General features: G+C 47.7%; 1 long non-coding RNA gene across 1 annotated transcript; it reads left to right on the top strand.

Annotated features, from left to right (window-relative positions):
- The first annotated feature begins 2962 nt into the window (after positions 1-2962).
- LOC121490469 lies at positions 2963-6092 on the top strand. Its single transcript, XR_005987689.1, has 3 exons — positions 2963-3026; positions 3495-3595; positions 5828-6092. It is a non-coding gene; the product is annotated as an uncharacterized LOC121490469 (long non-coding RNA).
- The last annotated feature ends 6186 nt before the right edge of the window (positions 6093-12278 follow it).

Raw genomic sequence — 12278 nt, 5'->3', positions numbered from 1 at the left:
TCAAGGCCCACTCAAAAGCCAGCTTCCTAAGGCTTTTTTACTCCACCCCAACCTGATATGGCCTCTCCCTCCTCTCTTGGCAATAGTTATTGTCAGCTTCCTTCTCCTAATGCTCTCTTATTTGAATGCCAATTCCTCTATTCAGGTCTAAATTCTGCAATGGAAAAAGCTGTCCTTTATTCACTCAGTACCTAACAACATGTTTGATGTGTAGTATGTCTTCAATCAATGCAAGGGAGGTGATACAGGTAAGGGTGTTTACTGTACTTTGGTGCTATGAGATACGGGTCCAAGGAATCGCGAGCTCTTAAGGGACACACAACATGGATGCTCTTTCCATGAGGAGATGAAAGCAATACTGTGCACCTGTTAGATGCCTTCTGGCCCGGATCCCATCTCCATCGGCCTCCTGGCCTCCTCGAATCTCAAGGACACACCACTTTAAAAATATCTCCCGTTCTTTCCTGTGCCATGCCTATTTCCCTTTTACTAACCTTCCCCCCCTCTACTGTTCCATAAAACCCTAGGGCTCCGGCCCACAGAAGCCTGGGGAGAAAATAGAAGGGCTTAGGGAACCCACCCCCTTCTGAGCACTGAGATGAGGAAGTGATTGTCAGAGGTCACTCACTGTCTTGGTCAGTTCCTGTTTCTGGAGCAAAGATGCCAAAATCTGTTCCTTTTTCTTGTGAAAAATGTAGGGGGTTTGACTTCCAAAATTCCCAGAACCAATACTGTCACTGTGAGCTGTCTGTGTTTCTGTCTGCCTATGTCTGTATGGAGGGTCGGCCAAGGCTTCCTGAGCCTGCTTCTCATGAGTGAGCATCCAGGGACAGCCCTGGAAATGACACCTCATCCCTTGCCCCTCCCCAGTTCCGCTGACACCCACCAGACCTGCCTGAGGAAGGGCTAGTGCATTAGGACAGGCCTGATTCTGGTTCCATTTCCTCCCAGGAACTTGCAGGAGAGTCCCTCCCCAGGCCTTTGTCTGGCTTCTCAGAAGCCCCTGGAGAGGGCAGAAATTGAAGCTGGTAACTTGGACTCTGAAATGGTGTGGGTCAGTTTGGGAAACTCTGTCACTGCCCTGCTTCCAAGCTTGAAGTCAGCCCACTTCAGAGGTACATTGGGTCACCACCATCACTGCTCCCAGCCTTGGGCCAGGGCGTCACCTTCTGTGTGCCCCAGACCTCCGAAAAGGTGGGCAGCACCACTTGATGTGGAATAAGACCCTCCTGAATCCAGAGCAGAGAAATGTGGAGATGGGGAAGGGTGGGAGAGAGAAACATGGCACATCTTAACAAAGCCAAACCCAGAACCTAAAACCGGGGTAAAAAAGTGAGAGGGCGGGTGGATCAGGCCACATCAGGGGCTCCCTGTTCAGCGGGGAACCTGCTTCTCCCTCTTCCTCTGCCCCTCCCCTAAAATAAATAAATAAATAAATAAATAAATAAATAAATAAATAAATAAATAAAAGAAATCTTTTAAAAGTGAGAATGGGCATTAGGATTGAGGTTCAGATCACCATGTGAATGTCACAGTGGTTTGGGGTAAGTAATGGTGTCAGGCCATCTGGACTGGACCTACCTGAGGGTGGCAGGTGAGAGAAGACACAACAGCCCAGAGATGAGCTTCTCTCTATATATACAGGAAGCAAAGACTAGAGCTTTCTAGCAGGATCCTTGTCGGTTTGCTTTTCCTGTGATCTCTGCTTCTGTCTGTACCTGTGCACACAATTCCTTCCTTTTTTTCTCATTCTTTCATTCACTCACTCAACAAACATTTAAAGTGTCTTTGCAGGAAGGCAAGCAATGTACTAGACAGTGAGTCCGCAAAGGTAAGTAAGATTTGATCAGCCTTTGACCTTGTGGGACTATTGTCAACTGGGAAGAGATATTTAACAAATTGGTCACATCCCACTTGAAAGGTGAAATGATGTAGGCAGTGGAAGCAGATTGAGGGAGGAGAATACCGTGGAAGGTCAAGGAAGAATTCACAGAGAAGATAAGTGAGCTGAAAGCCCAAGTGGGACTTGCCAGCCAAAGATAGGACGTGTGGATCTTCCTGAAGAGTTTAAGTGCACAAGCCCCTGGGAGTGAGTTTCCAGTAATGGGACAGGAGGTAAAGGCCCTTCCAAACGTCACTCTTGACTGGACAGATCCTGAGTCAACCAGCCCCAGTTCAAGCCCCCAGGGGCTAGTTACTCTGCTAGCAGACGTGACTGGGCCCCAACCTAAGGTCCTCCATTGAATGCTCCCCTCCCCCCAGTTATGTTTTGGTCCAGTCCAGGGGAAGCACAGGAGCTTTCCTAGGCTAAGCTCTCCCCAAGAAGGACTCCACACTCTGCAACAGCCTGAGACAGCCTCACTACTCGGGCCTAGTCACTGCCCAGGCTGTCGCTGTTAACCTGGCACCCCGCCTCCAGGTCCTCATCCTATACCGCCCAGCGGCCTGCATTCTCCTGCGGGTCGGCCTCTCCCCTCAAGCCAACTCCTGCCCTGCTCCCAAGGCCTGTAGTAAAGAAAGGCCTGCGCAGCAGCAAAGCCCCAGAAGGCCAGGCCTAGGACATTTGCAACTATGGGGCCAGAGCTTCCTGGAAGCGGAGGCTGAGACTGAGACGCGCAGAGGCCTCACTAGGAGGGCTTCAGCGTGTCCCCTCGCAGGGGCCCATGTGTGTGGTGTGTGCTGTGCGCTGCGTGGCATCCCAGGGGCTGCAGGCCCGATGCCCAAGGGGCAGGGGTGCAGCCCCACTCCCCACAAGGCCCCCCAGACAACCTGAGCCAGAGGCAGGTTGAGGGGGCAGGAGGCTGGGCCGGGAGGGGGCTCTCCGCGGGGGTCGGGCCTGTGCCCCTGCTCGAGCTCGGGAGCGCTCCCCGGGGAGCCCCCGGGCGCGCGTCCAACTCGGGCGGCCGCCAGCGCCCCGCAGCGCCTGCGCGAGCTCCCTCGGGCGCCCGCCCCGCCCCGCCCCGCCCCGCCCAGGCCCGAGCGAGGCGCCGCGGGAGGAATCCCAGCCATTTCCTCTGAGCCGCGCGGTATGTGGCCTGCTCGCTGCCCGACCGCAGCGGCCCCGAGGGGGGGCGGGCGGCGCGGCCCAGTCACCGGCCCGGTGTGGCAGCTGCCCCGGCCGGCCGCCTGCCGTCCCCGGGCCACCGAGCCGGCCTTCCCCGCAGCCCCGGCCTGCGCGGCGCCCCCGGGCTCGGCTCCCCTCCCCCGGCCCCCGCGCAGCCGCCCTCCTGCCTCCGGAGCCCCGGCTGCCCCCCACCCCCCACCCGCCCCGGCCTCCAGCGACCCTTGCGAGTCCCCAGAATCTTGGGTTTGAAACTGCAGTTGCCACTCGCGGCGTCACCCTCCGGCAAGTCCCTTAAGCCTTTCAGAGCCTCAGTTGTTCCATCTGTGAAATGGTGACCCTGACAATAGTGCTTCCTCCTTTGTGCTGCCGTGAGGTTAAATAGGGAAAATCACGTGCTGGACAAATGTCAACGATGCTTCTGTTTCTCCAGGTATCGCTACTGTCTTCGGTTTTCCCCGATCTTCCCACCCGCCTTGCCGGTGGCCTCCTTTCCAGTCTCACATTCTGGAGCAGTCAGGGCCGGCTTTACAGGTAGGCACAGTCGATGGCGGCCTCCCAGCCAAACCTGCCCTAAACTGCTCCCTCATATATGTCCAGAGTCCATTCCTGTGGAGTCTTTGTTCTCTGGGTTCCTGAAAAGCCGAAAAGGCAGCTATTTACTTTTTTTAAATGTAGTCTGAGAGCAGCCAGACACATACTGATTAGGGAAAGATGAAGACGAGGACCCGGATGATGGGTCTACAAATTTGGACTCTGGTTTTACTGTTCTGGAACAGAGGATGGGCCACCACGTGCTCTCCGGGCTCCTCTTTCAAAGTGCAGATCCCCAGAGGGAGAGAACATTCTTTCAGGCTTTAACCCTTTGGAGGAACTGGGAGGAAACAGCCGAGCCACAGCGTCAGGCAACTGGGAGGGTGGGGTCTGCTTCCCCCACCATCCACACCTGCCTCACCCTACCCACAGCTGCCATAAATAGAACACTAGGTGGTGTTGGAAAGCCCCCGTTGACCAACCGACTGCTTTGCAGACAGCAGGAAAGAGCCATTCTGCCGCCCGTTCCCCCAGATGGCCCCTTGTTTTGACTTTATAACTTTCATTCCACCCAGAGTCCCAAGGCCAAGAATCAGCTCTTGCAGCAAGATGTGGCCTTCTCATTCCCCACACATGTTACAGCCACAGACTACAAAAATCTAGACGTGTAGAGACACATCCAGAAACACAGGTGCTATAAATATGCTAGTCCAGCCAGGAGACTGAGCTCTCAGGCAGCCCCCCTTCCCACCCACCCTTCTCTGAGACTGGCACTTCAGGCCACCATGGCTCTGCAGCCGGGTGTCTCACAGTGGGAGGGGTGGACTTCATCTGTGTCAGAGGCCTGTTTCCCCTTTCTCTCTCTAAGACACTCTGAACCCCCAGCCTAAAGGTTTTCCCTCTACTTAGGATACCTCTCCCTAACTCCCAGTTGTAGGTGTATCCTCTCTTGTATTTTTAGAAGGCTTCTCCCATAGAACCCCCATGCAACCCCCATGCTGAGGCCAGTCTTCAGGAAAGGCTGACTCCTCTTTCAAGATGGATGAGATGCTGCCTTCAGCTGGAAAGCAACCTCAATCAGATTTTACAATTTACATTTTGGGTTTTTTTTGTGGGTTTTTGTTTGTTTGTTTGTTTGTTTGTTTTTACAATTTACATTTTGATTCTAAATTTTTGGTAGCACTTTTTTGGGGGGGAAATAGGTTGGAGGCAGAATAGATCTGAAAGAAGGGAAAGAAGAAGCTAAGAGTATGTGCAAAGAGGAGATAAAGTCCAACTAGAAAAGAGAATTGCCATCCTAGCAGGCTGATTCCCAAGAGTTTAGTGGGACTTTCTAAGCCAATTTACCAGGCATGGGACTCCATGGGGTACAGCTCACTGAAGCAGAGCCTGTTGGGCGGTAAGAGACTCCAATGGGGGAAAAGTTAGTGAAGCTCTCCCACCTAAGAGCTAAGGAACTCAGACACAAAAAGATGTCCCCAGGAAACTCGGAGATCTGATGGCTCGGAGAGAGCGTAGCAAGAGCAGGGCAGGTTTGAAGTTGATGAGTGAAACAGATCTGACCTACCAGTTTTTAAATGTGGCTGTAAAAATAACTTTAACTAGATAAATTCTCCGTTTTAACACATACTAGATAATCCGAAAAATGTAGTCACACTCCTCTTCCAATGTGGGAACGTACTCTTCAGTCACCGTGCTAAGGAAGCACTTTACCAGCTCCATCTCAACAAATCTTTTTTTTTTTTTAAACATTTTATTTATTCATGAGAGATACACAGAGAGAGGCAGAGACGTAGGCAGAGGGAAAAACAGGCTCCATGCAGGGAGCCTGATGTGGGACTCAATACTAGGACCCTGGGATCTCACCCTGAGCCAAAGGCGGATGCTCAACTGCTGAGCCACCCAGGGGTCCCCATCTCAACAAATCCTATGTAGAAAGTACTGGGAAACAATCCATTTTACAGATGAGGAATCTGATACTCGGTTAGCACCAGAGAGGTTTGAATCCAGGCATCTGACTTCAGTGGTGGTGACTTGAACTTTTGCTGTGGAATAATCACCTCTGATGGTCTCTCTGACCAGAAGTAGAAACAACTCCACTAGTCTTTTTTGTTTGTTTTCTTTTCTTTGTTGTTGTTTAATTAAAGTTTGATTTGCCAACATATAGTATAACACCCAGTGCTCATCCCATCCAGTGCTCTCTTACCCATTGTCTTTAACTGCCTTTCACAGTGAGGAAGATGTTCCTGCAACACTCACTGGCCCCTCACAGACCTGAGTGATTGCAGCCTCATTGAACTGGATGGCTTTTCTGAGTGGCCCAGGCAATCAACTCAAGACCCCAGTGTACAGAGGAACAAAATGCCTGTATGCAGAATTCTAAATGGACTGGATATATGCAAATCACCAAGGTCAGGGGCAGCCCTAGACCAGCCCTTCCTATGTGATTTCAGGACCACATGGAGACCCAAGTGGCTATTTTTACTAAAAATCAACTATAAAAGAACCGTACGTGTGTTTAAATTTATACAGGTCACTGTTATCTCACTTTGGGCCATGGTCCCAAGATATATTTTGTTTGGCTTTCCTAGCATTTTTTTTAAGTTAATAACCAAACATTTACAATCGGAAGATCACACAGAAATATCTAGATTGTTTTAGCTTCTCCCTCAAATCTGAAGATCTGGCTGCACTGACATGTACCTTCCACAACAGTCCTGACTGTCCCATCCTGTCTTCCACCCTACAGCCTGGTCCATTGCCTTTGGAATTTGCTGACTCACATCTCCCTCACTAAATGCAAATATTCGCTAAAGAGGTAATTATTGAACCTGACTAGTCACTGCCGGTATGGACATTTTACCATACTTAAAATATTAGGGAGATTAATTGTGGTAAATTAAGGTGAGTGTAGGACAGAAAGCAGAACTCCTCCAGACAAGGCATCAGGACATACCAGAGCAGAGATTTCTAGGGTCCTAGAAGACCATGAGATGAGAAATTAGTATTCAGACAGCTGTCATGGATGCACAACAGAAACATCACCTGTTTCCCAGGAGTTCATCCTTTATTCTAACTCAGCAAACACCAAGTTTTTATTAGCATCCTGGGCTGTCTTCCCCAATCCTCCTCCTGGAAGTGCCTTGGGTAACATCCAGAAGCAAACCCTGGAGATGATTAGAGGGCTGCCGACTCAGGCTGTGAGCGAGCCCAAAGGAATGGGTCTGGCTTTTGACCAGAATAGAGCTAAGCCCAGAAGAGGAGCTGAATGAAGACGAGGACCAAATGATTAACTGGGGCCTGGGCAGCCAGGGACTGAAGCACGATCTCATTCACCAAGATGGTGAGCAGATGTGTTCTCTGAAACGTGGACCACATGAGGGAAAGCCATCTTCCCTGAATTTGGAAGCTCTTCCTGCCAAAGCAGTTTATTGTACAGGCAGAGAGGGGAAGAGGCTTCTTATGGAGATGTGGGAATAGATGACATAGCTTGAGGTGAACTGACAGACCTTGGGGCTGCCCTGCCCTTCCCCAGATGCCCATCTGGGAGGCTGGCAGCTCCATGACTGAACTCAGACCTTTCTCTGGGCAGCAGTCCATGTGACAAGTGTCAGCGGAGCCCTGGATGTGTACTCTGGGATGGGGAGAGGGTGGACGTGATGATAGGGCTTTTAGAGAAACAGAAATTTCAGGAATCAGGAAAATACATCTGACTTCTTTCAAAACCAGTAGACAATATGGCAGCAGAATTGTCATAATTAAAAAAAAAAAAAGAATTGTCATAACTGCTGGATGTAGCCTTTGGAAAAAGTGAAAAATTACAGAGGGTGGGGGTAGTTGCCAGGCTTGGTCAGGAGTACGCTCTATTCAGAGAGGTTCCCGAACCTTCCCGCATCATCAGAAGCCCCTGAAATCCCTCCTGAATCCCAACACTCAGTCTTGCCACCATCATCTACTTTGTATCCAATGGGACTGATCTCACTGTGTCTTTGTCCCTGATTACGTCAATTCTACAATCTCCCTAGCTCCCAAGTCACCTTGTCTCCAGGCCTTTGATCCCCTATGAGGCCTTGTTTTTCCCTTATTCTGTGGCCTTCTATCCTCCCTAATTTCTGAAACTCTTCCCTCATGACCTCTAGAGTTCATAAACCATGATTAGCAAAATCTCCCTTGTCCTCAACCTATCGTATGGCCATTCTTGTTACTTCTTTCCCTACAGGACACCTGGCTCTCCTCCCGAGTTCCCTGAGACCTGGCAGGCTTCCTAAGCAAGGCCTGATTTTTCTCTCACAGCCCTCATTCTCTCACAGGCCTGGAGGTGAGACAGGTGGCATGTAGGTGAGATAGGTGTCTTGCATAGGATTTCATGTCATCGGATTATCTGAACACGGTTGTCTTCTCCTGACCCCCAGGGATCATATTTCGATTATTCTAGATCCTGCTTTACCATCACTCTTCCCAATGCCATCTCAACTATTGGTAATTGCCATATCCACACAGATGATCCTTCCAACACCCAGGTCTCTCAGTCACTTCAACTCCTCCAATAATTTTCCCTCCATTCAACCCAGAGTTATGATTACCCATAACTGCAACCCTTCCATGATCCCAGTTTCACATACCCCACTCACTGACCCCCAGCCTCTTGTCTTTCCAGCTCACTTCCTCACATGATCCCAATCATCCTTTGACCCCACCAGGACCTCCACTATCTGTTAAGCCCAGCAGGCTTCACTGTGGTCTCTGTGATATTCTTTCTCTCCTCCTTACCTAGTGTAAATTCCTGGCCTGTCATCTATTTATACCCCAATCCCCACCACTTCTACGCACTCTCAGTTTTTTGCCTCTCTCTTTTCTTTGTCACAGTCACCTGGCACAACGACAGACCTAGTGAAATCCAACTCTGTTCCACACCTCCACACCTGCAGCTGAACATGGCTAGAGAAAAACACACAGCTACACAGCTCAATCTTACTTTAAATCCATGCTAACGGAACTCTAGTGGGTCCTTAATGCTGCCCAGTGGTCATACTTCTAATTCCCAGATCCATTCATTCACTTATGCTCCTGGATGACAGTTCCATACCTTCTTTTCTCAAACCCTTAACATTTCCTTCCCAAACTCAGTCTCAGCTGCTAATTGGATTCTTTTTCCAATGGAAAAATACAAGCAACCAGAAGAGAACTCTGAAGATTCCCACCATCACATCTCACCTATTCAAGGACATTACTTCAGCAACTCTTCCTTTTCTCTCCTACACCAAATTGTCACTCTCTACTGGACCATTTCCATGAGCACACAAGTATCCCATTGTTTCTCCCATCTTAAAAAACAACAAGGTATTTTAATGGCCATATTTCCCTTGGCAGCCTCTGTCTCATTTGTTTGCTCCCCTTTAGAGCAAACTCCTGAAAGAATCATCTAGACTTGCTATGTCCAATTCCTCTCCTTTAGTTTTCTCTTAAACCAATTCTAGATCAGGCTTATATCCCCACCACTCCACAGAAATTGTTCTTATCAAAGTTACCATGACTTACATGCTACTAAATCCAGTGGTCAGTTCTCAGTTCTCATCTTATTGATTGATAGCATCTGATATAGTTGACCACATTCTCCTCCTTGATACACTTTCTTCACTGGGCTTTGAGGACATCACATTCTCTTGTTTTTTTCTCCTACTTCACTACCCCTACCCTCTTGGTCTCTTTCTCTGGTTCTGCCTCTTTTGCCTGATCTCTAAATGTTGAAGTACCCTGGGTTCAGACCTTAGTCCTCTACTCTTTTTTATCTGCCTCTTTTGATCTTATACAGGTGTGTAGTTTTAAATTCTATCAATATGCCCATGACTTACATTTATTTCTGTAGCCCACAGACCCCTTCTCTGAACTCTAGACCTGTATTTCCAACTGTCTGCTCCGTATCTCCAAACTCAGGATGTCCAAAATGGAACTCATGAGTTGCTTCCCCAAGCTTGATCTGCCTGTAGCCTTTCCCATCACAATTGAAAGCAACTCTCTTCTTCCAGATGCTCAGACCCAAAAATAGTCACTCTTGACTCCTGTCTTCCTATTACATAGACCTCAGATCTGACAGAAATTAATTCTGTTTTCGAAGTACATCCAAATCCAGCTATATCTTATCTCCCTCATTGTTGCCATATTTGTCCAAGTCACCATCATCTGTCACCTCAATTACTACTGTTGCCTCCTGTCAATTCTCCCTGTTTCTATTCTTGCCTTCAACACAGAAGCCAGACTTATCCCTTTAAAATATACCTTAGATCATAGCACTTCTTAATCAAAACCCTTCAGTAGCCATTCTTACCTCTCTTTTTCTCCTGACACTCTCATCCACACTCATTCTTGGAATCCAGCCTCCTTGCTGTTCTTGTGCCTCAATATACCTGGCATGTTTCCACAGTGAGGTCTCTGCTCTAGCTCTACCCTCGACCTGAACATGCTTGCCCCATAAATCTACCTGATGAACCTTCTCACTCCTTCAATCATTATATCTTACCTTTTCAATGAGTTCCACCCAAACCACCCTGTTTAATACCAAAACTTGCCCATTCCCCTATATCCCGACTTTCCAGATTACCCATAACTTGCACAGTCTTGGGGTTTTTTGTCCCCAAGGTATTTATTACCTTCGAACATACTGTGTAATTTACATCTGTTATGTTTATTATCCAACTGTCACACACAAGGAATCTTTGTCTATTTTGTTAACAAATATATCCCAAATGCTCAGAATAATGCCTTGCATATGGTAGGGAGACAATATATATTTATTTTTTTAATGAGTGAAAAGAATCCAAACAGAGAAGAATTTATTTCCTTGGTCATCCGAAATGGCTAGGCCAAGAGCAAAGAAGAAAACGGAATTAGCAAGAGCAACTGGACCTGACTTGCAACACATGATTAACAAGCAAAGTCTGGTCAAGTTGAAATGAACAACTGAGCTGCATGCTTATAATTACAGATAGAAAGAGAAAGGTAAGATCTCCCACATAGTAGGTAATAAAGTGACTTTAATAGAAAGTAAATACAGGCCTGGGCCAATGACACTGACTTATCCAATTGCCATTCTTGGACAATTGCTTTTTAGCTGCTTTCCTAGCCTTATATGAGCCATTTACACAGTTTGACAGAGAGGCATCAGAAGAAGTAAAGGCAAAAAGAGAGGATCCTATGAGTGAAGTCTTGGGAAAAGAAACACGTCTCCTCCTCCTGTTCCCTGAAGTGCCTTCTCATTAGAGGATATTGCAGTATCAGATATTTCGCGCAGTTTCCAGTCCCATTTCATCAGAATTCGGCAATTATCGGATGCAGATGGGTTCATAGTTCTGCATGGCTGGCCCCTGCCATGTCCCCTGCTAACAGAGGCCTTCTGGAGGCCATGCCTTCCTTTCTTTCAGGAATTGCAGCCCTGAGGCTAACTGCCAGCATATCCTTTATCCAAAGATGCCAGTGTTATGCAAGGAGTCTGTGCACTCAGGATAAACCAAGTTAAATGAGGCTTCTAAGTTCTTCCAGACCTTTTGGTTACAGATTCTGGAGTATCAGCCAAGTTGCTGCAATAGGGGCTTGAGACCAGAGGAGGGTCTGGGGCAGGAGGCTTGACCTGTTCTAAAGAGAAACAGAATTTCAGAAGCCTTTACAGTCTTGAGGTTTTGCCTCAAAACACCTAAACAACCCCCAAGCATCCCTCAGTTTCCAAAAGACTGTGGACAGAGGCCCTAGAAGGTATCTCTTGACCAGACATGATAACAACACCCCAATGCACAGGATATACTCAAACCATAGTGCAGAGTCTTTTCCAACACAGGAGCATGCTCAACTGTACCTTTCATCGTGTAGAATATATGTGCATTGATGGAGGCCACCTGATGCTAAACAAGTGGCCAATAGGCATTGAAGTGGGGTAAGCCTATGTCATTTTCTCCTTAGAATTCTTCCATTCTTGAGGAAGGTATTCATGTTTGTGTAACCCAAGAACAATGGGGATAGAAGAAATAGCACTCCTGTAGAGAAATGTAATTTAAATCAGTTAAAATATTTACCCAATCTCATGAGAATAAGTCAAAGGGGTTAAGTATATTCTCAGAAGACAAACCTCTCTTTTCCATTCACAGCTGTCCATTTCTTTCCTTTTCACTCTCCCAAAACTGAGCCCACACCCCTCTCCCACCCTCTACACCTCCATCTTTCTCTCTTTCTCTCTGTCTCACAAACACACACACAGAACTCTTGATGCTTTTGTCCTTTCCCTGCCTCCCTGGATCTTTTCTTTTCTTCATTTACAACATAAGGGTTTCTGGCTTGCTCAAATTCCTTCCAAGTCTTAGCTCTTTCTGGTTATTATTCTGATCAGCACAGGAGCAGAGCAGCTGAACTGGAATCTTAGGCAGTAGTAGGTAAAGCTATATATACTCTTGTGAAGATATTGCATGATCCTAAGCCTCTCTTCCATGTCTCATCTTAGCCCCCAGAAGGTGATTTTAACATATATATCTATCAGCATTTTATTTCTAGGGGAAAAGAGAATGAGATGGGGAGAAATGAATAAAAGGAATCAGAACAGGTCTATACTCACCTTGAATGCTGACCCCAAACAGTGTCTAGGTCATCAGTGAATTCTGAGACATTCCTATATTACCCCAATGCCTAGTCAAAAAAAAAG

The sequence above is a fragment of the Vulpes lagopus genome, chromosome 5 (genome assembly GCF_018345385.1).
Source record: "Vulpes lagopus strain Blue_001 chromosome 5, ASM1834538v1, whole genome shotgun sequence".
Lineage (NCBI taxonomy): Eukaryota > Metazoa > Chordata > Mammalia > Carnivora > Canidae > Vulpes > Vulpes lagopus.
This window is presented reverse-complemented; position numbering and strand designations above follow the sequence as displayed.